Source organism: Triturus cristatus, chromosome 8, assembly GCF_964204655.1.
Source record: "Triturus cristatus chromosome 8, aTriCri1.1, whole genome shotgun sequence".
In the NCBI taxonomy this organism is placed as follows: domain Eukaryota; kingdom Metazoa; phylum Chordata; class Amphibia; order Caudata; family Salamandridae; genus Triturus; species Triturus cristatus.
In genome coordinates, this window is record NC_140591.1 from 692,059,324 (window position 1) to 692,087,181 (window position 27,858).

The window sequence follows — 27,858 nt, forward strand, 5'->3', positions numbered from 1 at the left end:
TCGTACAGTGGAGTAATCGAGTGTAGTGGTGTAACAGTGTGGGGAAAAGTACAATAGAGTGTATTGGTGTATTGCAGAGTAGAGTGGCATGGAGTGGAGTGTACTGGTGTAGTGTAGGTAATAAACTGTTATAAATTGGAGAGGGCTCTCGTACAGTAGAATGGAGTGCTGTGTCATATAAAAAAGTGTTGTATACTGGAATAGAGTGTTGTACATTGGAGTGTATGGGCATAGAGTGGAGTAAAGAGTTGTATACTGGAGTGGAGAATGTCGTAGAGTGCCATGAAATATGGTAGACCTTTATAGAATGGAGTTATACAGAGTGTAGGGGAGTGTCATACACTGGAGCGGCACAGAGTGCAGTGGCGTACAATCTAGTGGAATAGAGTGGATTATCGGAAAGTGGAGTAGCATACAGTGGAATATCATACAATAGAATACTGTACAGTGGAGTGGAATATGTGACGCAATCAAAATGATCGCGGAACGTTACATCACAGTTTTTACAACGCAAGTCGTTACAACGACTTGCACTGGAGGGCGCTGGACTTTGGAATGGTATGTTTTACTATTCCAACAACCAGTCTACGTACAGTAGGGAAGGTGTTGGAATAGTAAATCATACTATTCCTAAGGTTAGAGTTCCATCTAGCTCAAGTCGTTGTAACAACTTGCATTGTATTACCCACAATGCAATGCCCACGTGGTAATGGATGTTTCCTGTGAAGTGGAGTGGAATAGCATAGAGTGGACTGGCTTACAGTGGTGTGGCGTAGAGTGGAGTAGGATACAGTGGATTAGAGAAGAGTGGGATGCATACATTTAAGTGGCGTAGCGTAGAGTCGAGGAGATTGTTATAAATTAGAGTGGCATCTCATCCAGCACAGTGGAGTGCTGTGTCATTCAGTGCTGGAAACTGTCGTGGAGTAGAGTGTTGTACAATAGATTGTACAGCATTGAGTTGAGTGCAAATTTGGACAATGGAGTGTATGGGGATAGATTGTAGCAGAGTCTAGTAGACTGGCACAGATTGTAGTAGAGTTTTGTAGAGTGGAGTTATTTAGAGAGGAGGAGAGTACACTGGAGTAGCGTAGAGTGGAGTAGCCTACAGTGGTGTGGGATAAAGTGGAATAGTGAAGAGTGAAGTAGTGTAGACTGGATTGGCATACAGTGGAGTGATGTAGAGTGGAATAGAGTATAATGTAGTAGCGTACAGTTGAGTGGTGCAAAGTGTAATAGTGTATACTGCAGTAGCATAGAACGGAGTGGCATACAGTGAAGTTGTTTAGACTGGAGTGGTGCATTGTGGGGTAGGGTAGAGTTCTAATAGCATACAGTGGAGTGGTGGACAGTGGAGTGGGACAGAGTGGAATACCATACAGTAGAGGGGGAAAGACATGAATAGATTGTAATATCGTAGAATGGAGTGGCGTACAGTGGAATGCAAAAAGAAAAAATGATGGACGGAATGCTGAACAAATCAAACATTCACCCCAGTCACAGATCTAGTATTAATACATCATTTGTTTGCTCCTCACACAGCCCCAATTTAGACCCAGCCATATGCAAATCAGTCTTGACCCGGCTCCCCATGGGAACAGTCCAGCCTGGACTGCCAGGCCAGGTCCTCCCTGGACCAGAAACAAGCATCCTGGGACCAGTTTCAGGGTATCAGCTCTCATCATTCAGGCTAGCTTGAATCCAGTGGCACAGTGAGCATGGGCCCCATGTCTGGGCATACCCTTCCCACTTAAGGTGACAAAAGCAAAAAGAACCAATGATGGATGGCATGATAAACAATCCAACATTCACCCCCAGTCACAGATCTGGGTATAATCTATTGTTTTTTTGCTCACCACTCCACCCCACCCCAGTTTGGACCTAGCCATATGCAAGTCAGCCTCAACCCTGCTCCCATGCGGACAGTCCTGCCCGAACTGCCAGGCCAAGCCCTAACTGGACCGTAAACAAGTATCCTAGGACCGGTTTTGAGGTATCACCTCTCATCAGCCAGGCTAACTTGAATCCAGCGGTACAGTGAGAATGGGACCCATGTCTGTGCATCCCCTCACTCCTTAAGGCGACAAAAGCAAAAAGAACAATGATGGACGGGATGCTGAACAAATCAAACATTTACTCCAAGTCAGAGATCTAGCTTTAATCCATTGTTCTTTTGTTCACAACGCCACCATTTGGACCCAGCCATATGCAACTCACTCTTGGCCATGCTCTCCATGGGAACACTCCAGCCTGGACTGCCAAGCCAGATCCTCTCTAGCCCAGAAACAAGCATTGTGGGACCGGTTTTGCTGTATCACCCATCATCAGACAAGCTAGCTTGAATCCAGTGGCACAGTGAGCACAGAACCCACATCTGGGCATACCCTTCCCCTTGAAAGCAACAAAAACAAAAAGAACAAATGATGAACGGGATGCTAAACAAATCAAACATTTACCCCCAGTCACAGATCTGGGTTTAAACCTTTGTTTTTTTGCACACCACACTACCCCAGTTTGGACCCAGCCATGTACAAATCAGTCTCAATCCTGCTTCTTAAGGGAACAGACCAGCCCAAACTGCCAGGCCAGGTTCTCGCTGGACTGGAAACAACCATCCTGGGACCGGTTTTGTGGAAATAACCGCTCATCAGCCAGGCTAGCTTGAATTCAGGGGTACAGTGAGCATGGGACCCACGTCTGGGTATACCCTTCCCCCTTAAGTTAAGCCATTGCCACTGAAGTCAAGCTATACTGGCTGATGACGGGTGATTCCCAGATACCTGTCCAAAGATACTTGTTTCAGGTCCAGGGAGGACCTGGTTTGGCAGTTCGAGCTGGGCTGTTCCTAAGGGGAGCAGGGTCAAGACTGTTTTTGCATATGGCAGGAGTCAAAACTGTAATAGCATGGTGAGCAAAAAAGTTATGTATTTAGGCCCAGATCTCTGTACAAGGGTCAATGTTTTACATTGTTCAGCATTCCGTCCATCAATTGTTCTTTTAGCATTTGTCACCCTAAGTGGAAAAGATATGCCCAGGCATGGGTCTCATATTTACCATGCCACTGGAGTCAAGCTATTGTGGCTATTATGGGGTGACACCCAAAACCAGTCCTTGGATGCTTGGTTCTGGTTCAGGGAAGACCTGGTCTGGCAGTTTGGGCTGGACTGTTCCCATGGGAAGCAGGGTCAAGACTGATTTGCTTATGCCTGGGTCCAAATTGGAATGGCGTGGTGAGCAAAAGAAATATGGATTTAGGCCCAGACCTCTGTACTGAGGTTGAATGTTTGACATTGTCCAGCAGTCTGTTCGTCATTTGTTCATTTAGTACAGTGGAATAGCATGGGGTGGAATACATTAGAATGGTGTAGAGTAGATTAGCGTATAGTGGAATAGCGGCGACTATAATAGCGTAGAGTGGATTGGCGTACAATGAAGTGGTGTAGACTGGAGTATTGTACAGTGGAGTGGAGTAGAGTGAAATAGCATATTGTGGAGTGCTGTGGAGTGGCATCCAAAGGACAAGTGTAGAATGGAATGGCGTAGGGTGTAGTGGTGTACACTGGAGTGGCGTAGAATGGAGTAGCATATAGTGGAGAGGCATAGAATGGAATAGCGTAGAGTGTAGTGGTGTACACTGGAGTGGCATAGAATGGAGTAGCGTATAGTGAAGAGGCATAGAATGGAATAGCGTAGAGTGAAGTGGTGTACAATAGAGTGTCGAAGACTGGAATGGCGTATAGTGGAGTAGTATGCAGTGTAGTAGATTGGAGTGGCATATCCTGGAATGCGGTAGAGTGTAATAGTATACAGTGAAGTGGTGTACACTTCAGCGGCGTAGAGTGGAGCTGCATACTGTGTGCTAGCCTTGAGTGCACTGGCGTAGAGTGGAATTGTGTACAGTGTAATGGTGTAGAGCAGAGTGTTGTACGGTGGAGAGTCATAGAGTGTAATAGTGTACAGTGGAGTCGTGCATAATGGATTGTGTTGACTGGAGTGGGGTTAAGAAGCATGTGGCAGAGTGTAATATCACAAAGTAGAGTGGTGTACGTTGAATGGGAGTCCAATCGAATAGCGTAGAATGAAGTGGCGTGGAGTGCCATAAATTGGAGTGGTTTAGAGTGGAATAGTGTACCGTGGAGTGCCATACAGTGGAATAGCAAAGAGTGAGGTGGCATTCAGTGAAATAGCATAGAGTCAAATAGCATATACTGAAGTAGTGTATAGCGGAGTGGCATACAGTGGAGTGGCATACACTGAAGAAGCGTGGAGTGGAGTTAAATACAGTGTAATAGTGTAGAGTAGATTGGCATAAAATAGAGTTGTGTAAAGTGTAATAGAGTTGAGTGGCGAGCTGTACAGTATATTGGCGTACAGTGTAGTAGTGTATAGTGGAGTAGCGTACAATGGAGTGGCGTATAATAGAGTAGTGTAGAATGGAGCAGCATAAAGTGATGTGGGGTAGAGTGTAATAGCATACAGTGGAGTGGCATACATTGGAGTGGGGCCAATCGAATAGTGTAGCATGAAGTGGCATGGAGTGGAGTAGAGTACATTGCGATGGCATACAGTGGAATAGCATACAGTGGCGTGCTGTAGAATGGAGTGGCATACAGTGGAATAGAGTAGAATGTAGTGGCATACATTTGAATGGCATAGAGTGGAATATTGTAAAGTGAAGTATGGTCAAGTGGAGTAGCGTACGGTGGAGTGATGTAGACTGGAGTGGCGTACAGTGTTGTTGCATACAGTAAGGGGGGTGGATTGGTGTAGCGTAAATTGGACTCTCGTAGAGTGGAGTGAAATAGCGTATAGTTGAGTGGCTACGGTGGCACCATATACGGATGTATGTAAAATTTAGGAGCAATGTAGATTATGGTGTGCAGACCAACTCAAAACAGTGAATTGTGCTTCCCTGCATTTACCAATCAATGCGGGACCATGCATGGTGGCCTTGCATTCTTTTGTAAATCTAACTTAAGGATTGCATTACTCATGCAACACCATGAGCGACACAAGGGTTCCGCAAACGAATAATACAGCTAGGCCTTAATTATATTTTGGGCCATGGTATACTGTGATAACTTTGTAGTTTACTGTGGTACATGGAGATGACAAGCCAGTATATAATTGGGTAATGGCTGTTTTTACAAAATGAAAAGGCAGCCACATTGTTTTTATTACACTTAGACTGTGTTCAGTGTCAGGGCCCTCTATATAGGTAAGTAGTATGTCTCTATTAATTAGCACTTTATTAAAGTCATAATAGAAAGGGAAATGTATTTATATATTTTAAAATAAGTTTATGGACATGTACCGCAGTAGTTTCACAACATTTTGTGAAATGTAATGAAAGTACTGCTGTGACAGATATCACTGAGTTTAAATATCTTATAGCTGAAAAAATACTTACTCCATTGAAGGACTCAAACAACATCATCCCTGCACCATAATGTATAATTCTCCCAATTTTCATGTAAAACTATTCAGCCATTTTCACTCTATGTCAAATACAATAGTCTATGGAAAATGCTTTGGTGGAAAATGCGTTTTGGGGCCCCTTTTTATATTTCCACCTCTTAACAATTCACCACAAAAATGTATATCATCTCAAACTGTAGAAAATACTATAGATCTGAAAACGTTTGTGGTGATTTGCCTAACGGGTGGAAAGTTATTACAGAGCTAATATCAGAGGAATTCCAATTTTTGGGAATAATAGATATACCTACAGAGTACCAATCATACTTATTGTGATTCTTTCTTTTTATCTATTGTATTTGTTATGTATTTTGTTTGTTGGTTTATATAATAATTTGACAATAAAATTGTCTGTCAGTTGTTCATGTAGTAATTTGAAATTTTACAAATGCAGTCTAGTTTATTTTTGGGCTTCCTTACAATTTTTAGTAGGATTCTGCTACATCTGAAGCCCAAAGTGAATTAAATCCAATCAGTGTTGTTATGAAAATTAAGATTATTGTTTGTTTCCTAATGCCAACTATCATTTACACAAGAGTACATAAGGGAGACTGTTTTTATTTAGCTTGTTCGGCACCGTTTTGTGAGCCAGATAGAATGCAAAGAATACCTATGTAGATTAAGAGATATTTTATTTGTTATGCATTTGTTTATAGGGTTTCATTAGCATGTGACCATAAATTGGTCTTTTAGTTGTTCATGTTGTAAATCTGAAACTTTACATATGCAGTCTAGTTTATAATTTGGGCATCCTTGCTACTTTTAGTAGGATTCTGCTACATATGAAGGCCAAAGTGAATGAAAGGCGATCAGTGTGATTGTTATACAAATTTGAGATTATATTATTTTTTCTAGTATCCAATTATCATGTCTTCCAAATAGAAGATTGTGAGGCTCCATCATAGGGCAGTTTTTGATGTTGCCCAGTGGTGCATAAGAAATATGTTTTTTGTTTGACTTGTTGGGCCATTTTTATTTTGTTAACCAGAGAGCATGCAAAGAATGTAGATTAAGATTTATTCAATTTGTTATTTATTTGTTTATAGCTTTCCATTAGCATGTGACAATAATTGGGCCTTTCATTTGTTGTAGGAAGTTGGCTCTCTATATAGTGCTCCAAAATGAGCTGCACTGTGCAGAGAATCCAGGTATCCCTTATCAGTGTACAGGGGCTTGCTTTAACAATCCTAAAGTACTCTATTATGGTAGTGTGATCGAGCAGCTCTAGGCTTATCAGAGGGGAGTGTAAGGCATTTGTTGCCCACACAGAGTCAATAAATGAGACACACACTCAATATGGAAATTCAACACCAATTTAGAAAAATAACAAAAGATTTTTATATTAATTGGGATACCAAGATGTATGAGATTAGGTATGTACTTTTCGAGTTAGCGTTATTCAGAAACACAGAAAATACAGCTGTCAGATTTGAGGCATAAGCTTCAAACATGGCAATGTTATCCTAAGGTCCCCAGAAACACCAGCAGTTTTGGTTTACCTGCCCTGTTGTGTCCGGGTACAGAGGTGCTGGTCGCAAAAGTAGCCTTGAACGCTGCCACTAAAGTCAATGGGAAAAACCTGTAACTGAAAAGGGCTGCAAGTGGAGAATGAGGGACAAGTCCGGAAGAACCCAAATGGGGGCCAGGTCATGCCCTCCATGGAGGCTTGGGGGCTTGGCTCTTGAGGGTCTCTAGACAAGGGTGCACCATTGGTAGGTTTGGACTTGGGATGTGGGGCTTGTTTTTTTTGTTCGATGTCTTGCTTGCATTGGAGACTCTCAATTTTTAGGTCGACCTGTAGATGGGAGTCAAAACAGGACAGCAGTGCCACTCTCAAGGATGGTCTCTCTGGTGATGATTTACTAGGGACTTCTAGGATCGCTAAAGTCCTTGCCAATTGGGTTACAATTAAGGGAAAGACCACTGAAACAGAGGTCTGGTTAGTAGGCCACAGTGCACTGCCAGAGTTGAAAACCGACATCTAGAAGTCAAAAAGAGTGCAACAAGTGGGGGGACAACTGCAACAAAATTCCAGTTTCCTACAGTTGTTCATGTAGTACATCTGAAACTTTACATATGCAGTCTAGATTATATTTTTGTCTTCCTTGCTACTTGTAGTAGGATTGTGCTACATATGAAGGCCAAAGGGAATGAAAGGTAGTCATTGTTATTTTTATGAAAATTGAGTTTAATATTCTTTTCCTAGCAACCACTGATTGTGCCCTCCAAATAGTAGTTTGTGTGGCTCACTGCAAGGGCAGTTTTTTATTTTGTTGCACAGGGACGCATAAGAAAGATGGGTTTTGTTTGGCTTGTTGGGCCACTTTTTTACATTAAGATGTATTGTATTCATTATGCATGTGACCATAAATGGTTCTTTTAGTTGTTCATGTAGTAAATATGAAACTTTAGAAATGCAGTGTAGATTATTTTCTAGGCATCCTTGCTACTTTTAGTATTATTGTGTTACAAGCTATCACTAAGATGAAAAACCTTATAACTTACTCTACTCACCTGCAGTACCCAAAAGAATAATCTGCGTACACTAATATCAAGTGCTGCTAAATTTCAGCAAAATCTGACTGGCCGTTTTTTGTGCTATGCGAAATGCAAAAGTCTGTGTAAAATTCATTGGATTTCAAGCACGTTTTGGGACCCCCTTTTTTCTTTGCACCCCCTTAACCAAACGTCATGAAAATTTCATTCCTCTGAAAATGAAATGGGTGCAATTGGTCTGCAAAGTCTTGCGGACATTTTTCAAAAGGGTACAAAGTTATTAAGGGACAATAATCTCCATCTCTGGTGATTCTATATTCTTGTACTCTGAGGTCCATGCGACAGTTGGGGTTTACACATTTCGTCTGCCCATTTAGGTGATATTGCCAGGTTGGCTTTTATACCTACCCCCTTATAAGGCAGAATATCGCTGATTTCCTACTCAGCCCAACAAGGCCCGCACCGACTTGGGCAGTATTCTTGGATACCTTGGTACTTGCGGGACACAGGGTTACCCTATTTGCGAAACCGGTGGGTCTGACCTTTAACCCCTGGTCCAAGCTATTGCTAGCCTGTTATGGTAATTTCTCTATGAGACACAAGATGACAACCCTAAGTGCAGTATCCACAACTTGGATGTAATACGCTCCTTGCACGAACCAATATAACTTGCGTGTGGTGCCCCATGTGGGGTCCATTTGGTTCATTGTGTCAGATTTATATTTCATATTTTATATCCATATACGTTGTATAAAACCACTTGGTTTGTATGTAATGCTTTGCATCGCTTGATTTACTGTGATACATAGGTTAGACACTTTTGACTTTATAAAGTACATTTGTTTATCATTTTTGTTACTTTTCAACACTCTCAGATGGCGGCTTAGTTTTGTGTGACCTCTGAATACCAAACCAACTAGTCCTATCTTGTTGTTTATGTTCACTAAGCATATATGCTGCATTGGTAGCACAGCCACCCCATTGCGTGAACAAGGCTGAAGAGCTGAAACACGTAGCAGGGACTGGAACCTAATGATTAAACTCAACTTCACTTATTTGAGTGCGCATGTACTCTTTTGCCCTGCAAAAGGATGTTTGAAAATTTAAGCCTGGGGCTGCACACGACACCACATGCCACTCCCACAATGACTGCATGGCATCTGCGGCATTACAGCTCAGATTTCACTCATACAAAACCATTGAAATTCAACCGTTATAGCTACCTGAGCTAATTATAACTTATGCCCTCGCAAAGCACTGTTCATGACCTCACATATTACATCACTCATGACATGGTCAGTGACATCACTGTTGGCATCTCAAATGACATCAGTGATGACATCTTCCAATGAGTGTAACTGTTTTCTAAGAATTTATGTGTTAAACATATATACTAAGCTACTACAAAAGTTTAATTAGTATAATAGGTGTACTACAAATGAGTGATACTACTTTTAACATATAATATGTGAGTGGTGTGTGTATCCATGGAATTCATTCCCCAACCAGTAGTGCACCAGGAGGCTCATTTGCAGAGTGGTGGAGAAAGGGGCGTGGCCTCCAACCATCTCTCAACAAGCCCACTGTGTGGGACTTACTGAATGTAACAGGAGGTCTTGTTGGCTCCCAAGGACCCTCAGTAGCCAAGACGACTTCATCCACCCACCAGCAGCACCCAAGGAGGCACGATTGCAGAGTGGTGCAGAATGGGCAGTGGGACCTCCTGTGTCATGCCGGTAGCTATTTTCTTATTTTCATTATAAAGGAAGGGGGTGCGATTTTGGCCTCGGGCACCCAATCCCCCAGGGCCAGGTATTTTTAAAATGGGGGAGGGGTGCCACGCCCCCCTTCTCGGGATGAAACTGCCCCGGGACCCCATCACCCGGGGCCCGGCATTTTCATTTTTTTTCAAATAAAGGAAGGGTGCTGCATGGCCTCCCTTCCCTGGGCTTATTTTTGCCCCAGGGACCCCATCCCCCAGTGCCTGCCCTTTTTAAAAAAAAATAATAATAAGTATTCCCTGGGGTCTGGCCACACTACTGGGTGCCCTGGTCCCACCCAGGGCACCCAGTTGCTCATGTTAGGGACCGTAGGATAGCCTAAAGGACCCTGCAGTCCCTATCATCTCCCGCGTCCTGCAGGAGCCCACATTGCTGTTGGACAGAGGGAGCTGCTAACATGCAGCTCCCTCTGTCAAAAAGCAATTCTGCTTAGCTTTGTGCGAACAAGAGCATTTTACATGCTCTCGCTTGCATGTAGTGGAGCAGCTTTTGCCATAGCTTGGTGGACACGGTGCTAACGCCAAGCCATAGCAAACCACAATGTCCTGGGGTGGGCAACCCGGGACATTGCAAGACCCGGCCCAGTGGGTGGAAGTCCCCAGGGTCAATGTTGGCTCCTGGAGGGGAGCCATATGGCCCCCTCTTTTGCCTGGGTAGGCGGTGGTCCACAGAGCTGCAGGGATTCCACCTGGCCCTCCACATTATTTAAATTTAGAGCCCCAGAAAGGTGGTGGCCTCCTAGCCTGTGGGGAGTTCCGCGTGGCCCACTCGCTTTGTTTATTGATGAAGCCCTGTAGAGGTGGCTATTCCCAGGGCTTGGGAGCTCCAAGAGGCCCCCCATTGATAAAACTATAAGCCCCGTGGCAGTGGTGTTCACTGGGGCAGCAGGGGAGGCCGAACAGGCCTCCCCACTTTCATTTCTTTTTTTAAAAAGCCTGTGGTGGTGGTGGTGCCTGGGGAAATATTCAGCACCAGGAAGGGGAGCCTGTGCGCCCCCTCTCCATTATTTTAAAAAATGCACCAGGGCCCTGGCCCACCTGAGGGGGATGATGAATGAAGAGCACAAGCCCGCGCTTCAAATTTTTTTTTTCATTTTCAGCCCGATCTGCGGATCCCGGCAAAATATATATTTTTTAATGCTTTTTTGCCCTTGCGGGGTCCCGGACCCCCAAGTGGTCTACGGGGTCAGAGTATTTCTATCCTGCCTCCTTTTCTTCTCTTTTTATATTTTTTGCGGGACTCGGTTTAACCGAGTCTAAAGATGGCTGGTAGCACTTCTTTGTTGAAGTGTTGGAAACCAATCAAATGTCAGTAGCATTTCATTAGGTTTTTGGGCTACCAGATATCTACATTTTTTAAACTTAAATATCTTTGAAACCACAGAATGAATTTACACAAAATCACAAAAATCACGCTTTCTGGACCAACATCTAGCTTTCTGCTGAATTTGTTGTAGTTTCAATCAGCGGTTCGGGTTGTAGTTGTGTTAAAAAAAAAAAATCCCAATAGATATAACATGGGGAAAACGTGTTTTGGCACCCCTATTTTTTCTTGGAGCCGCTTGACAGATCACCCCAAAACTTTTAACGCAGCAGCTGAACCTAAAAGGGGACTTTTAAAAATTTTGTGTAGGTGCCAAAGTTATTGGAAAAACAAAAAACGCTTTTTAGATGGAAACTTTGGTCCTAACTATAACTACCTACTGGTGTGTGTGTGTGTGTATATATATATATATATATATTCACTGAAAAAACCATAGGTTTCACACATGTTATAGTTAGCTGTACATTTCACTCGTAAAAAACCAATGAAATTCCCCCGTTATAGTTAGTGCAGGCAACTATAACTCACGCGACCGCAATCCTCTGCTGATGATGTCAGATATTACATCACTGATGACATATGTGTGTTTATAAAAAATAAATATTTGTAATATATGTATAGCTAAAGATACAGTATTAGTAGCAACAGAGGATTGCGGTCGCGTGAGTTATAGTTGCCTGCACTAACTATAACGGGGGAATTTCATTGGTTTTTTACGAGTGAAATGTATAGCTAACTATAACATGTGTGAAACCTATGGTTTTTTCAGTGAATTTGCAAGGTTTTTTAAATGCTAATTCCTAACTATAACGTGTGTGAAACCCATGGTTTTTTCAGTGAATTGCTACGGTTTTTTAAATGCAAATTTTTTTTGAGATTTTTTGTAAACCTATGTATAAAATAATATATGTACTATATCCTGCATTATGGAAAGGTTTTTTATGCATTTTTTTCCGTGCGCGTACGGTAAGCTGACGGTACGCGCTCCGTACGTCATAAGTACGGTGCGCGTACGTAATAGGATACGCGTACGGTAAGCTGACGCTACGCGCTCCGCACGTCATAAGTACAGCGCGCTTACGTGATATGTGCGTGACGTACGCGTACACGCGGATGCAACGTCGCGGTTACGCAGGGGCGTGTAATGCGCATGCGCGAGTGCATCTTACGTACGCGCTCCGTAAGCGCTCCGTAAGCGTCACGTTTGCGCATGCGTACTTGTTTACGAGCGCGTACCGTAAGCTTACGGAGCGCGCACGGTAGGTCATGTGATCCACAAAGAACACTTTTCATTGGTTGAAATTACTTTCAGTTCCAGAAACTTCCCACACCACACCCATTCCCCTCATTACTGCTTGAAAGAACACTTTTCATTGGTTGAAACTACTTTCAGTTCCAGAAACTTCCCACACCACACCCATTCCCCTCATTACTGCTTGTGATTCTCTAGGAGCAGGAGCTGAATTGTCTTTGGGATACAATGGCAGAACAGCAGACCTCTTCTGAGAGTGAGGCTAGCAGCACCACCATCATCCAGAGAAGGAGGAAACAGAAGAATTCTTTTGTATGGGAGTATTTTACTTTTCCAGAGGGGGAGAAAAAGGTCAATGCTCCACTGGTCACTTGCACACTTTGTGACCGTGTTTTATCAAGAGGAAATCCTAGGAAAAAGTATTCCTTTGGAAATCACTCTATGATGAGACACCTTAGGGATAAACATCCCAGGACCTTTGCTCGACATACTGGAGAAAACTCTTCAGTAAGTCACCAGAGCCCAGCCTCAGAAGCTCAGCCGAGTACATCATCGGCAGCTCAGCTGAGCCCTTCCTCTGAGGTGGGAGCATCACCTTCTTCTGCTCCTCTGAACGTTAACCCTCGATTTGGGAGGGTTGTAATGAGGTGTATAACGTGTTCTGGTCTTATTGTTTTTGGGGAGACCAGTGTTCCCCTTATTAACAATAAGATAGACCAGCACGTTTGTAGACGCTCATAATATTCCCATTCTTTCTTTCCTCCATCCCACTATGAACCCAACGGCTCTTTTAAGAGCCAACCTTACCTCACAATTTTTTTTTCTTTTTTTTAAGCTTTCCTTTTTGAAATTTTTTTTTTACCGTGCGTGCACGGTACGCGTAATTACGCGAATTTCGCGGAATTTCTCCGTTTACGCCGCGCGCGTACGCTGCGCGCATTCGGCGATTTTTTTAAAAAAAATTTAAATTAATATTTTGCCCTTGGGGGTCCTTCTGAGACCCCCTGACAAAGGCTAGGGGGTCAGGAACTGTCCAGCCTGCCCCCTTTTCACGTTATCCACCTTTGTTTTACACCCCCTCAGACTGCGAGAGACAAAATGGCGGCCGACACTTCCTGATTTCGACCGATTCGATGTTTACTTTGATCTAACAACCAATCAGAATCGCGCTCGGGTACGGTAAGCTTACGGTAAGCGCACGGAGCGCGCTCACAGATATATATATTGATTTAAATGCTATTTTCTCAGGAAATACTGAACAGATTTACACAAGACCTGCAAAAGGCACATCCCTGACCTGAGGACTACCTCTCTGCCAAATTTCACATAATTCTGTTCAGCCGTTCGGGCTGTAGCTGTGTCTAAAGGTCCTATGGAAAAATGCATGGGGAAAACGCGTTTTGGGACCCCCCCTTTTTCTCAGCCCCCGCTTGACGAATCACCTCGAAACTTTCAGGGTAGGAGCGGAGCGTAGCGCCCCATTAGTTTTGAAAAATTTGCGAGGATTCGTCAACCGACGCCAAAGTTATTTCAAATAGAATGTTGCAGATTTCCTATGGAAACACGGTCCTAACTATAACTATCTACTGGCGACCGCCAGTAGATAATATATATATATATATATATATATATATATATATATATATTACCTACTGGCGATAGCCAGTAGGTAGTTATAGTTAGGACCACGTTTCCATAGGAAAACCTCAACATTCTATTTTGAATAACTTTGGCACCGGTCGACGAATCCTCGCGAATTTCTCAAAATAGGTGGGGCGCTACGCTCCGCTCCTACCCTGAAAGTCTCGGGGGGATTCGTCAAGCGGGGGCTGAGATAAAAGGGGGGTCCCAAAACGCGTTTTTCCCATGCATTTTTCCATAGGACCTTTAGAACGAGCTACAGCCCGAATGGCTGAACAGAATTACTCAAAATTTGGCAGAGAGGTAGTCCCTAGGTCAAGGAAGTGCCTTTTGTAGGTTTGGTGTAAATCTGTTCAGTAGATTCTGAGAAAATAGCCTTTAAATCAATATATATATCTGAGCCAGCTTACGGTACGCTTACCGTACGCTTACGGTAAGCGTACGGTGGCGTGCGCGAGCGCGATTCTGATTGGCTCTTAGATCTTAGTAAACATTCGAATCGGCCGAAACCAGGAAGCGGCGGCCGCCATTTTGTCTCTCGCACTGAGAGAGATTTTTAAAATCGGAAGCCCAAAAACATGTAAAGGGGCTGTTTTGACAACTCCCTCCCACATAGTCATGTGGAGGGAGTCCCCAAACATACCCCAAGTGCAAAAACGGTTTTATTTTTTTTTCGGCAATTTCGCGGGGTACGCTTACCGTACGCTTACGGTAAGCGTACGGTAAAAAAATAAAAATAAAAAAAAAACTATCCACACTTACCCCACCCCCTGTGCTTTTGGTGGCCGAAGGCCACCAAATGTGCTGGGCTTATTACAATGGAAAAAAACACTATCCACACTTACCCCACCCCCTGTGCTTTTGGTGGCCGTAGGCCACCAAATGTACAGGGCTTATTATAAGGGAAAAAAACTTAGCATTTAAAAAACCGTACTAATTCACTGAAAAAACCATAGGTTTCACACACGTTATAGTTAGGAATTAGCATTTAAAAAACCTTGCAAATTCACTGAAAAAACCATAGGTTTCACACATGTTATAGTTAGTGGAAATTTTAATGATAAAAAACCAATGAAATTGCCCCGTTATAGTTAGCGCAGGCAACTATAACTCACGCGACCGCAATCCTCTGCTGATGACATATGTGTCTTTATGAAAAAAAAATATTTGTAATATATGTATAGCTAAAATTTAATGGAAGAAGACATGGGCAAATAAGTGTCTAAATACAGTATTAGCATCAGCAGAGGATTGCGGTCGCGTGAGTTATAGTTGCCTGCGCTAACTATAACGGGGCAATTTCATTGGTTTTTTATCATTAAAATTTCCACTAACTATAACATGTGTGAAACCTATGGTTTTTTCAGTGAATATATATATATATATATATATTCACTGAAAAAACCATAGGTTTCAGGGACGTTATAGTTAGAAATTAGCATTTAAAAAACCTTGTAAAATTCACTGAAAAAATAACAGGTTTCAGGGACGTTATAGTTAGTTGGACATTTCACTCATACAAAACCAGAGAAATTCGGCTGTTCTAGTTAGTAGAACTAACTATAACTCACGTCCCCGCAATGCACTGCTGATGACATCACATATTACATCACTCATGACATGGTCAGTGACATCACTCATGACATTCAGTGAATTTGTATGGTTTTGTAAATGCTAATTTCTAACTATAACGTCCCTGAAACCTCTGTTTTTTTCAGTGAATTTCAAAGGTTTTTTAAATGGTAATTCCTAACTATAGCGTCTCTGAAACCTATGGTTTTTTCAGTGAATTTCAAAGGTTTTTTGAATGCTAATTTCTAACTATGCCTACAGAGGTAGGACATGTGCAGAAAGAGGAAGAAAAGCCCAGGAAGAAGTAAGAGAAATGCAGAAATAGGCAACAGGAGCCCAGAAAGATGAAAAAAGGAGCAGAAAGAAGTAAGAGATATGCAGAAAGAACCAACAGAGGTGAAGAAAGAGGCCGTGTTGCAAAGGTATCCTGTGCCCCCAACTTTTTGCTGACTAGTACTGGTGGTAACTGACTCTGACTAACCAAGCCCGGAGCCAGTGCTATGCTGAAAGACACTTAGAATACAGTGAAAACACCAACATACACTAGGGTACACTATGGGTTGGGGTACCCCTGTGATTGGCATGCTCCCCCCTGTAAGGCCCTAGTACATAATAGGGCAGGGGCATTAAAACTACCTCTAAGTCAGAGATGCAGAACGAGGCAAGAGAGATGCAGAAAGAAGCAAGTGAAGTGCAGAAAGAGGCAAGAGAGGTGCACAATGAGGCAACAGAGGTACAGAAAGAGGCAGGAGGGGTGCAGAAAGAAGGAAGAGAAGTGCAGAAAGAAGCAAGAGAATTGCTGAAAGAAGCAACAGATGTGTAGAAAGAAGCAACAGAAGTGCAGAAAGAGGCTAGTGAGGTGCAGAAAGAAGCAAAAGCAGTGCAGAAAGAACCAACAGAGGTGCCAAAATAGTCAAGAGGGGTGCAGAAAAAGGTAGGAGAGGTGCACAAAGAGGCAAGAGAGGTACAGAAAGAGGCAGGAGGGATGTAAAAAGAAGGAAGAGAAGTGCAGAAAGAAGAAACAGAGGTGCTGAAATAGGCGCAAGGGTGCAGAAACAGGCAGGAAAGGTACAGAAAGAGGGAACAGGGGTGCCAAAAGAGGCAAGAGAGGTGCAGAAAGAAAAAAGAGGCGTTCAGAAAGAGGCAAGAGGGGTGCAAAAAGAAGCAAGAGCAGTGCAGAATGAACCAACAGAGATGCAAAAAGAGGCAAGGGGAGTGCAGAAAGAGGTAGGAGAGGTGCACAAAGAGGCAAGAGAGCTACAGAAAGAAGCAGGAGGGGTGCAGAAAGAAAGAATAGAAGTGCAGAAAGAGGAAAGAGAATTGCAGAAAGAGGCAAGTGAGGTGCAGAAAGAAGAAAGAGCAGTGCAGAAAGAGCCAACAGAGGTGCAAATAGTCAAGAGGGGTGCAGAAAAAAGAGAAGTTCAAAAAGAAGCAACAGAGATGCTGAAAGAGGGACGAAGGGTGCAGAAAGAGCAAGAGAAGTGCAGAAAGAACTAACAGAGGTACAGAAAGAGGCAAGAGAGGTGCATAAACAGGCAGGAAATGTACATAAAGAGGGAAAAGGGGTGCAGTAAGTGGCAAGAGAGGTGCAGAAAAAGAAAAGAGGGGTGGAGAAAGAGGCAATAGGGGTGCAGAAAGAAGCAAGAGCAGTGCAGAATAAACCAACAGAGGTGCAAAAAGAGGCAAGAGGAGTTCAAAAAGAGGTGGGAGAGGTGCACAGAGGCAATAAAGGTACAGAAAGAGGCAGGATGGGTACAGAAAGAAGGAATAGAAGTGCATAAAAAGGCAACCGAATTGCTGAAAGAAGCAACAGAGGTACAGAAAGAAGCAAGAGAAGTGCAGAAAGAGGCAAGTGATTTGCAGAAAGAAGCAAGAGCAGTGCAGAAAGAACCAAAAGAGGTACAACAAGTGGCAAGAGAGGTACAGAAAGAGGCAGGAGGGGTGCAGAAAGAAGGAAGAGAAGTGACGAAAGAAGCAACAGAGGTGCTGAAGGAGGCACAAAGGGTGCAGAATGTACCAACAGAGGTGCAAAAAGAGGCAAGAGGAGTGCAGAAAGAGGTATGAGTGGTACACAAAGAGGCATGAGAGGTACAGAAAGAGGCAGGATGTGTGCATAAAGTAGGAAGAGAAGTGCAGAAAGAACCAATAGAGGTACACAAAGAGGTACACAAAGAGGCAAAAGAGGTGCAGAAAGACACAAGAGAGGTGCAGGAACAAGCAAAAGAATTACAGAAAGAGGCAAGAGAATAGCTGAAAGAAGCAACAGAGGTGTGGAAAGAAGCAGGAAAAGTGTAGAAAGAGGCAAGTGAGGTGCAGAAAGAGGCAAGAGAGGTGCGGAAAATGGTGAAAGAGGTTCACAAAGAGGTAAGAGAGCTACAGAAAAAGGCAGGAGGGGTGCAGAAATAAGGAAGTGAAGTGCAGAAAGAAGCAACAGAGGTACAGAAAGAGGCAAGAGAGGTGCAAAAACAGGCAGGAAAGGTGCAGAAAGAGGGAACGGTGTGCAGAAAGATGGAAGAGAGGTGCAGAAACATGCAAAAGAAGTGCAGAAAGAGGCAAGAGGGGTACAGAAAGAAGCAAGTGAGGTATAGAAAGAGGCAATAGAGGTGCATAAAGACGCAAGAGAGGTGCAGAAACATGGAAGAGAACAGCAGAAAGAGGCAAGAGGAATGCAAAAAAGGGAAGAAGGGTGCAGGAAGAAGCAAGAGAGGTGCAGAAAGAAGCAAGAGAAATTCGGAAAGAGGCAAGAGAAATGCACAAAGAGGCAAGAGAGAAGCAGAAATAGGCAAGAGAGGTGTAGAAAGGAGCAAGAGAAGTGCAGAAAGAGGCAGGAGGCGTTGCAGAAAGAAGCAAGTGGGGTGCAGAAAGAGGCAACAGAGGTGCAGAAAGACACAAGAGCAAAGCAGAAACAAGCAAAAGAAGTGCAGGAAGAGGCAAGAGAGGTGTAGAAAGAAGCAAGTGAAGTACAGAAAGGGGCAAGTGAGGTGCAGAAAGAGGCAAGGGATGTGCAGAAAGAGACAAGAGATCGGCAGAAAAAAGCAACAGAGGTGCTGAAAGATGCAAGTGGGGTACAGAAAGGGGCAAGAGAAGTGCAGAAAGTACCAACAGAGGTGCAAAAAGAGGCAAGATGGTTGCAGAAAGAGGTAAGAGAGGTGCAGAAAGAGGCAAGAGAGGTACATAAAGAGGCAGGAAGGAAGACAAGTGCAGAAAGAGGTAAAATAATTGCTGAAAGAAGCAACAAAGGTGTACAAAGAAGCAATATAAGTACAGAAAGAGGCAAGTGAGGTGCAGAAAGAAGCAAGTGCAGTGCAGAAAGAACCAACAGAGGTGCAAAGAGAGGCAAGAGGGGTGCAGAAAAGTGTAGGAGAGGTACAGAAAGAGGCAAGAGAGATACAGAAAGAGGCAGTAGGGGTACAGAAACAGGCAGGAAAGGTACAGAAAGAGGGAACAGGGGTGCAGAAAGAGGGGAGAGGTGTGCAGAAAGAGGGGAGAGGATGCAGAAAGGAGCAAGTGCCAAAGTTGAAGGGAGAGGCAACAGAGGTGCAGAAAGATGCAAGAGAGGTGCATAAAAAACCAACAGACATGCAAAAAGAGGGGAGAGGGGTGCAGAAAGAGGCAAGTGAAGTGCAGAAAGAGGTACTTGAGGTACAGAAAGAGGCAAGAGAGGTACAGAGAGAGGCTCAAGAAGTGCAGAAAGAGGCAAGAGAAGTGCAGAAAGAGGCAAGGGGGTGAAGAAGGAAGTGAGTGAGGTGCAGAAAGAAGTGAGGTGCAGAAAGAGGCAAGAGAGTTACAGAAAGAGGCTTAAGAAGTGCAGAAACAGGCAAGAGAAATGCAGAAAGAGGCAAGGGGTGAAGAAGGAAGAGAGTGGTGTAAAAAAAAGAGGCAAGAGAAGTGCAGAAAGAGGCACTTGAGGTGCATAAAGAGGTAAGAGAGGTACAGAAAGAGGCTCAAGATGTGCAGAAAGAGGCAAGAGAAGTGCAGAAAGAGGCAAGGGGGTGAAGAAGGAAGAGAGTGAGGTGCAGAAAGAAGTAAGTGAGGTGCAGAAAGAGGCAAGAGAGGTACAGAAAGAGGCAAGGGAACTGCAGAAACAGGCAAGAGAAATGCACAGAGGCAAGAGAGGAGCAGAAAGAGGCAAGAGAGGTATAGAAAGAAGTAAGTACAGAAATAGAAAAGGGTAAGGGAGGTGCAGAAAGAAGGAAGAGAGGTGTAGAAAGAGGCAAGAGAGTTGCACAAATAGGGAAGAGGGGCGCAGAAAGAGGCAGGTTGATGCAGAAAGAAGGAGCAGAGGAGCCGAAAGAGGCAAGAGAGGTGTAGAAAGAAGCAAGTGAAGTGCAGAAAGAGGCAACAGAGGTGCAGAAAGACACAAGAGAGGTGCAGAAACAAGCAAGAGAAGTGCTGAAAGAGGCAAGAGAGGAGCAGAACGAGGCAAGAGAGGTGTAGAAAAAAGCAATAGAAGTGCAGAAAGAGGCAAGTGAGGTGCAGAAAGAGGCACGAGAGGTGCAGAAAGAGGCAAGAGGTGCAGAAAGAGGCAAGAGCAGTACAGAAAGAATCAGCAGAGGTGCTGAAAGAGGCAAGAGAGGTACAGAAAGGGGCAAGAGAAGTGCTGGAAGAGGCAAATGAAGTGCAGAAAGAAGACAGTGAGGTACAGAAAGGGGAAGAAAGGTTATGAAAGAAGCAAGAGAAATGCAGAAAGTAGTAAGAGAAGCACAGAAAGAAAAGAGATTTGTGTACCAATAGTACCAGTTCAACACCCACATTTTGCAATAAGTACCACATGACCATTCCAGCTTTGCAAAGGGCCTTCCACCATGCTGTAACACATGACGCTGCATTTGTGGGAACATTTGAGCTGTTTGATCTAGAAACAAGGTTTTTTTTGTTCAAATCTGCAGATTAGGCAGCAGATGATAGAACATTTGGCAAATGCGGAAAATGTTTAATTATGTGAAAATTGGTGCAGCCGAACAGTCACATAATTCCAGTGGCCCTGATCATACCTCCGACTAGGTCCAGAAGTGCTCCTCAGTGGTTCCTTCTTTTATTGTGTCTCATTGAGTTTATAGTTTAGCTTCTATGGAAACGAGGAAGACTGAACCTGAGGTTACCACTCCACAACACAGACTAGAATACCACATAGTTACTCTCCAAAACACATAATCCCACTCCACATAATTCCTATACACTAAATAACACATACTTTCTATTCACATAATTTCCCTTCACAACATACCACATAATTCCACTACACACAACGTACATCCACTCTACACCCAAAAACACTAGTTAAAAAAGTATACATCTACAAAGCCAATAGCTCTAACTCTTGCGAATGCGAAACCTATTACATTGTAAATGCCTCTTTAACTAGTAGTCGCATTTGCACAGTGGTGGAGAAAGGATGCTGGGCCTCAGACCAGCGCTCAGGAATTCTGCTGCGTTGGACTTACAGGAGGTACCAGGAGGGCTTTTTAGTCGCAAAGTCCCTCAGGAGTAAAGTAGACTTCATCCCCCATCCCATAGTCTGCCGGGCGGCGTGTTTGCAGAGTGGTGGAGAAAGGGGGTGTGGCCTCTGAAGACGTTTTAGCAATCCTACTGTGTGGGACTTACTAGAGGTAACAAGAGGGGTAGTTGGCCCCCAAGGACATCCTTGGAGGCCAATTACTCCTCCTATTACCTCCAGTAAGTCCGACACAGCAGGATTGCTAAGTTCTCATAGTAGGCCATGCCCCCGTTGCCCACCACTCTGCAAACGCACTCCCTGGCGTGCTCTTGTATGGGGATTGAAGTCCCCTTCACTGCTGGGGGTCCTTTGGGGTCAACTGTTCTACCTCTTACCTCCAGTAAGCCCCACACAATGGGATTGCTGAGAGGTGGACACAGGCCATCCCTCCTTTCTCCACCACTCTGCAAACGCGCGTCCTGGTGCACTCTTGGTTGGGGATGAAGTCCTCATTCCTCCTGAGGGTCCCTGGGGGCCAACTAGCCCTCCTGTTACCTCCAGTAAGCCCCATACAGCTGGATTGCTGAGAGTGCTCATAGGCCATGCCCTCTTTTTACACCACTCTGCGAATGCGGCTCCTGGTGCACTGCTGCTCAGGGGATGAAGTCCACTTTAGTCCTGAGGTCCTCAGGACACAAGAGGACCTCATCGGCTCACCAGCAGTGCGCCAACAGGCGTGTTTGCAGAGTAGTGTAAAAAGGGGCGTGGCCTCAGCCCACCTTTCAGCAATCCCTTACTGGTGGTAAGAGATGGGCTAGTTGGCCCCTAAGGACCATCAGTAGGGTAGGGGACTTCATCCCCCAACATAGAACATGCCGGGAGACACGTTTGCAGAGAAGTAGTGAAAGGGGGCAGAGCTTCAGCGAGGTGCGGGGCTTCCGTTATTTTTTATTTTATTTTAGGAAGGGGGCTCGTGTCGCCACACTTCCCCTGACCCTTTTGGACCCCGGCCACCCCATACCCCAGGGCCTGGTCAGCCTTTCCATTTTATATTATTTTGGAGGGGGGGCACGTTCCCCACTCCTGAGGCCAATTATGGCCCTGGGGACCCCATCCCCCAGGGCCTGGCCAGCCTTGATTTTTTAATTTTTTATTTCGGAGGGGGCCGCATGGCTCCCCTTCGGAGGCCAATTATGGCACTGGGGACCCCATCCCCCGAAGCCTGGCCAGCCTTCAGTTTTAAATTTTTTTATTTTCGAGGGGGGCTGTGTGGCCACCCTCCTGAGGCCAATTATGGTCCCGGGGACTCCATCCGCAAGGGCCTGGTCAGCTTTTTTTTGGAGGGGGCCACATGGCCACCCTCCTGAGGCCACTTATGGCCCCCAGGGCCCCATCCCCAGGGCCTGGCCAGCTTTTTAAAAAAAAGAATTTGGGAGGTGGCAGCGTGGCACCCCTCCTGAGGCTAATTATGGCCCTGGGGACCCCATCCACTGGGGCCGGCCTTCCTGTTTTAAAAAATAGCAATAATAAATTGAAGGGAGGCTGAGTGACCCCCTCCCGGCCACTTCTGGCCCTAGGTACCCCATCCCCTGGGGCCGGTCCTTTAGTTGGGGACCATGGGGGGAACCCCAATGCCTCTACGGTCCCTTCCGGCTCCTAGCCTCCTTCCAGAGCCGGAATTGCTTTTGGGCAAGGGGAGCTGCTAACATGCAGCTCCCCTTGCCCAAAAGCAATACTGCTTTGCTTCATTGAAGCGAGAGAAGGTTTCCTGCTCTCGCTTCCATGAAGCACAGCAGAGGTTTGCTATGATGCTATGCTATGCCCTGCCATAGCAAACAGAAATGTCCAGGGGGGCACCCCGGGACATAGCAGGAGCCGGCCCTGGGGGTGGCGGTCCCCAGGGCCATAGAGGGCTCCAAGAGGGGGGTTGCACAGCCCCCCTCCCAACAAGCAAATAGCCACAGGGAGATGGTGGTCCCCGGGCCTGCGGGTCAGCAACAGACCCCTGAATTTAAATAAACAGTGCTCCGGGGGCTTGGTGGCACCTGGGGCAGTGTGAGTAGGCTCTAGCCCCCCACACTAATCATCAGACAAAGCTGCGGGGAAGTGGCAGTCCCGGGGTCTTGGGTGGCCTGTGAGGCCCCCCACCCTATTTTAAGAAAGCCCAGGGGAGGTGGCAGTCCATGGGGCATGTGGGGCCCGCGAGGCCCCCACCCTTATTAGAATAAAGCCCTCTGGAGGAGGGGTCCCCGGGGCTTTGTGGGCCCGTGAGGCCCCACCCCTATTTTAATAAAGCCCCGGGGAGGGGGCAGTCCCCAGGGCTTGGGGGGCCCACGAGGCCCCCCGCTTATATTAAAATTATGCCCCGGAGAGGTGGCAAGCCCTGGGGCTGCGGGGAGGCTGCCTGCACCCCGAACATTATGGTTAAAGCCCCGGGGAGATGGCAGTCCCCAGGGCTACTGGGGCCCCACGGGCCCCCGCTATATAATTATACATTGCCCCCGGGACCTGGCCCACCCAGAGGCTTAAAGATAAAGAAGCGCAGGGCCCCGCGCATCATTTTATGTTTGCTTTTTGGGTGGGATTCGCGCACCCAGCATGAATTCGGACGAATACATTTTTTTTCAAATGCTTTTTGTGGCACTGGGATTCCTTCTGGGACCTCCTGAGCAGGCCTAGGGGGTCAGGGTATTTCTTCTCTGCCCCCTTTCCTGTTTTTTATCTTTGTTTTACTGTTTTCTTGTGACTCGGTTACCGAGTCACAAGATGGCTGCCAACACAGTCTGGTTTGGAGTTTTGGCAGCCAATAACAATCAAGCTCATGCTCGGGAGGATTTGTGGCTCCTCCTCGGTGCTCAGATATCAACATTTTTATTTTTTGAATTTCTCAGAAACCTCTTAACAGATTTACACCATTTTTTTAAAAAGAAGGTTGCTTTCTAAACCAAGAGTTACCTTTTTGCCAAATTTGGTGTAACTCCGTTCAGCAGTTCGGGCTGTAGCCTGTTCCAAAATTTCCAATGGAAATCAACAAGGGGAAAATGCTTTTTGGGACCCCCTTTTACTCGGCCCCCGCTTGACGAATCACCCCAAAACTTTAAAGACAGGAGTTGACCAAAGCTGGTCATTAGTTTTGAAAATTTCCCGAAGATTCGTTAAACAGCGCCAAAGATATTGGCAAATCAAAAAACGCTTTTTGAATAGAAACAAGGTTCTAACTATAACTACCTGCTGGCAACCTACCGTCAGTAGGTTATATATATATATATATTCACTGAAAAAACAATAGGTTTTAGGGAAAGTTATAGTTATTTGGACATTGCACTCGTACAAAACCCGTGAAATTCCCCTTTTATAGTTAGTTCAGCGTCCTGCGGGAGCCGGCATTGCCTTTCCACATGGGGAGCTGCTAAGATGTAGCTCCCCGTGTGGAAAAGCAATCGGCTTCGGTTTTTGAAAGAGAGTTCCAAAAACCAAAGCAAAGTTTGCTATGGCAGGGCAGGAGCCGCGAGGCTCCCGCCCTGCGATAGCAAACTGCAGTGTCCCAGGGCTGGGCACCCCGGGACACTGCAGGAGCCAGCCCTGGGGGGTGATGGTCCCCTGGGCTATCGAGGGCTCCAGGAGGGGGGCCGCGCGGCCCCCCTCCCACCATTTACAAAGCCCCAGGGAGGTGGGGGTCCCCAGGGCTGGGGGGGTCGGAACGGACCCCCCAATTTGCATACGTAGTGCCCCGGGGAGGTGGCGGTCCCTGGGGCGTGTGGGGGGCTTGAGCCCCCCCACGCAGGTTTGTTTATTTATAAAAACAAGCCCGGGCCCCCCCACAAATATTTTAGAAAAGCCCCTGGGGTGGTGGTCCCCGGGGCTTGGGGGGGCCTTTGAGCCCCCCAGCCATTTCATTCACAAGCCCCGGGGGTGGCGGTCCCTGGGGCTGGGGGCCCCTTTGGGCCCCCATTACAATATAAAGATTGCCCCCGGGACTTGGCCCACCCGGGGGCTAAATTATAACAAAGTGCAGGAGCCCGCGCTTCGTTTTCTTTTTTTTGCGGCCGGATCCGTGGATCCTCCGCGCATCCCGCGATTTAAAAAAATAAATAAAAGTGGGACCCTGGGGGTCCTTGGATGACCCCCTGAGCAGGCCTAGGGGATCAGGGTGTTTCTACCCTGCCCCCTTTTTCATGTTTTGCGTGTTTCTTTTTCTCTACCGAGGCACAAGATGGCTGCCAACACTTCCTGGTTTGGAGTGTTGACAGCCAATTAGCATGAAGCTCGTGACCAGGAGGGTGCGCGGATCCTCTGTGCCTCTAGATATCACTATCTTTATTTCTTAATTTCTAAAACACTACTGAACGGATTTACACAATTTTTAAAAAGGCCGCTTTCTGAGCCAAGTAGTACCTTTTGCCAAATTTGGTGTACTTCCGTTCAGCAGTTTTTGCTATAACCGTGTCTAAAGTTTCCTATGGGAAAATGATTTTTTGACCACTATTTTTTGAATTTCTCAGGAACTACTGAACGGATTTACACCATTTAAAAAAAGGGCGCTTTCTGAACCAAGGGCTACCTCTTTGCAAAAGTTGGTGTAATTCCGTTCAGCAGTTCGGGCTCTAGCCGTGTCTAAAATTTCCTATGGGAAATAACATGGGAAAAACGCATTTTGGGACCCCCCTTTTTTCTCGGCCCCTGCTGGACGAATCACCCCCAAACTTTCAGGATAGGAGCTGACCGGAACGGGCCATTAGTTTTAAAAATTTCCCGAAGATTCCTCAACCGGCGCCAAAGATATTGGGAATAGAATGCTACAATATTCCTATGGATAATAGGTCCTAACTTTAACTACCTTCTGGCAACCGCCAGGAGGTAATATATATATATATATATATATATATATATTCACTGAAAAAGACATAGGTTTCAGACATGTTATAGTTAGGAATTAGCATTTAAAATCCTTAGAAATTCACTAAAAAAAAACATAGGTTTCAGGGCGGTTATAGTTAGCTGGACATTTCACTCGTACAAAACCATTGAAATTCCTCAGTTATAGTTAGTTCTGCTAACTATAACTCGCGCGCCCGCAATCCACTGCTGATGATGTCACATATTACATCATTCATGACATGGTCAGTGACATCACTGATGACATCACTGGTGACATCTCAAATGACATCACTGATGACATCACTGATGACATCATCCAGTGAATGTGGTTTGGTTCGTTATTTAAATATGTATTATATATATAGCAATCTGCATTGAAGAATGAGTGGATATATAAATATAAATATCTGGATGGAGGATTTAGTAGCAGCGTGATTGACTGTTTACTTGACTAATTTATAGTGTCTCACTAAATATATTGGATAGTGACTAAACTGTGTGAATATCTGTATCACTTTGTCAGTTGTTGTGTAAACTGCTGCACCAGTTGGTTACTAGCTACGTGAAAGTCTATATTAGTTATTGATTAGTTAACTGAGTATTTGTATGGGAGAGTGAATGTGTGTGTGGTTCGGTGGGGGGGTGACTGCCCAAAGATGTGTGAATAGTTGATTTAGAAGGTATATGAGGTTAAGACTACATGTTATAACAATTGTTTGGGTGAGTGAATATCTTTATGGGTGTAGTGATGAGCAAATATATCTCTCAATGGTACATGTCCAACAAACTAGAAAAATAAAAGGCAGTGTATGTGACAGTTTTTGTATATAAATAAGTATACATAAGACTCCGTGATTGTATGAGTGACTGCATGGATAACTGTATACTTGTAATAGTGATTTTATAACACGCCAAGTATGAGTTACTATCTATATGAATAAATGAAGTGGTGTTTGTATAAGTGTGTATCTGACTAAATGTAAGCATGATCCATTGTTTGCATAAGTGAGCAGGATGACTGCATAAGTGAATAGGATATGTGCTGGTGTGTAATGTCGATATAGGTGTATAAGTATATTTGATAGTGTTCTATTGATCATTGATAGCATGTATGAGTGAATCTATAGGTAAGTGATTAGATGTGTGTGTAGATCTAGGAATCACTGAGTGGGTTTTTAGAAACTTGTATTGGTTTGTCAATGGATTCAAATATGGTACTCTGTATTTTACAGTGAGTGATGAAAGGTTATACTAGTGTATGATGAGGTGTATCTGATTGTCACGTGGATGATGTCATCAGTGATGTCATCAGTGATGTCATTTGAGATGTCATCAGTGATGTCATCAGTGATGTCACTGACCATGTCATGAATGATGTAATATGTGACATCATCAGCAGTGGATTGCAGGCGCGCAAGTTATAGTTAGCAGAACTAACTATAACAGAGGAATTTCAATGGTTTTGTACGAGTGAAATGTCCAGCTAACTATAACAGACCTGAAACCAATGATTTTTCAGTGAATTTCTAAGGTTTTTTAAATGCTAATTCCTAACTATAACATGTCTGAAACCTATGTTTTTTTCAGTGAATTTCGAAGGTTTTTTAAATGATAATTTTTAAATGTAATAATAGTTATATGTATTTTTTTTACACTGATTTTCTACAGTTTTTTAACTGTTTATTTTACATATTTTATTTTTTAAATTACATTATATATTTTTAATATAAATGGCAATAAAAATGTTTTTAAAATATTGAAACTGAAATATTGGTTTTTTGTTGTTGAATGTATAAGTGCAGAACTATAAGTGTGTTGGTTAGTTAGGGGACTGCATGCATAGTGGATAGGCGTTTAAAGCAGTCCATGTGCTAAGACCTGGCTCACTGCATGAGTACTTGGGTACTGACTGAATGATTAGAGTACTGCAAGGAGAGTGCCTGGGTGAATTTATAAGTGTTTGGGTTTTGGCGCAGTGAATGGATTAATACATGGTGCTG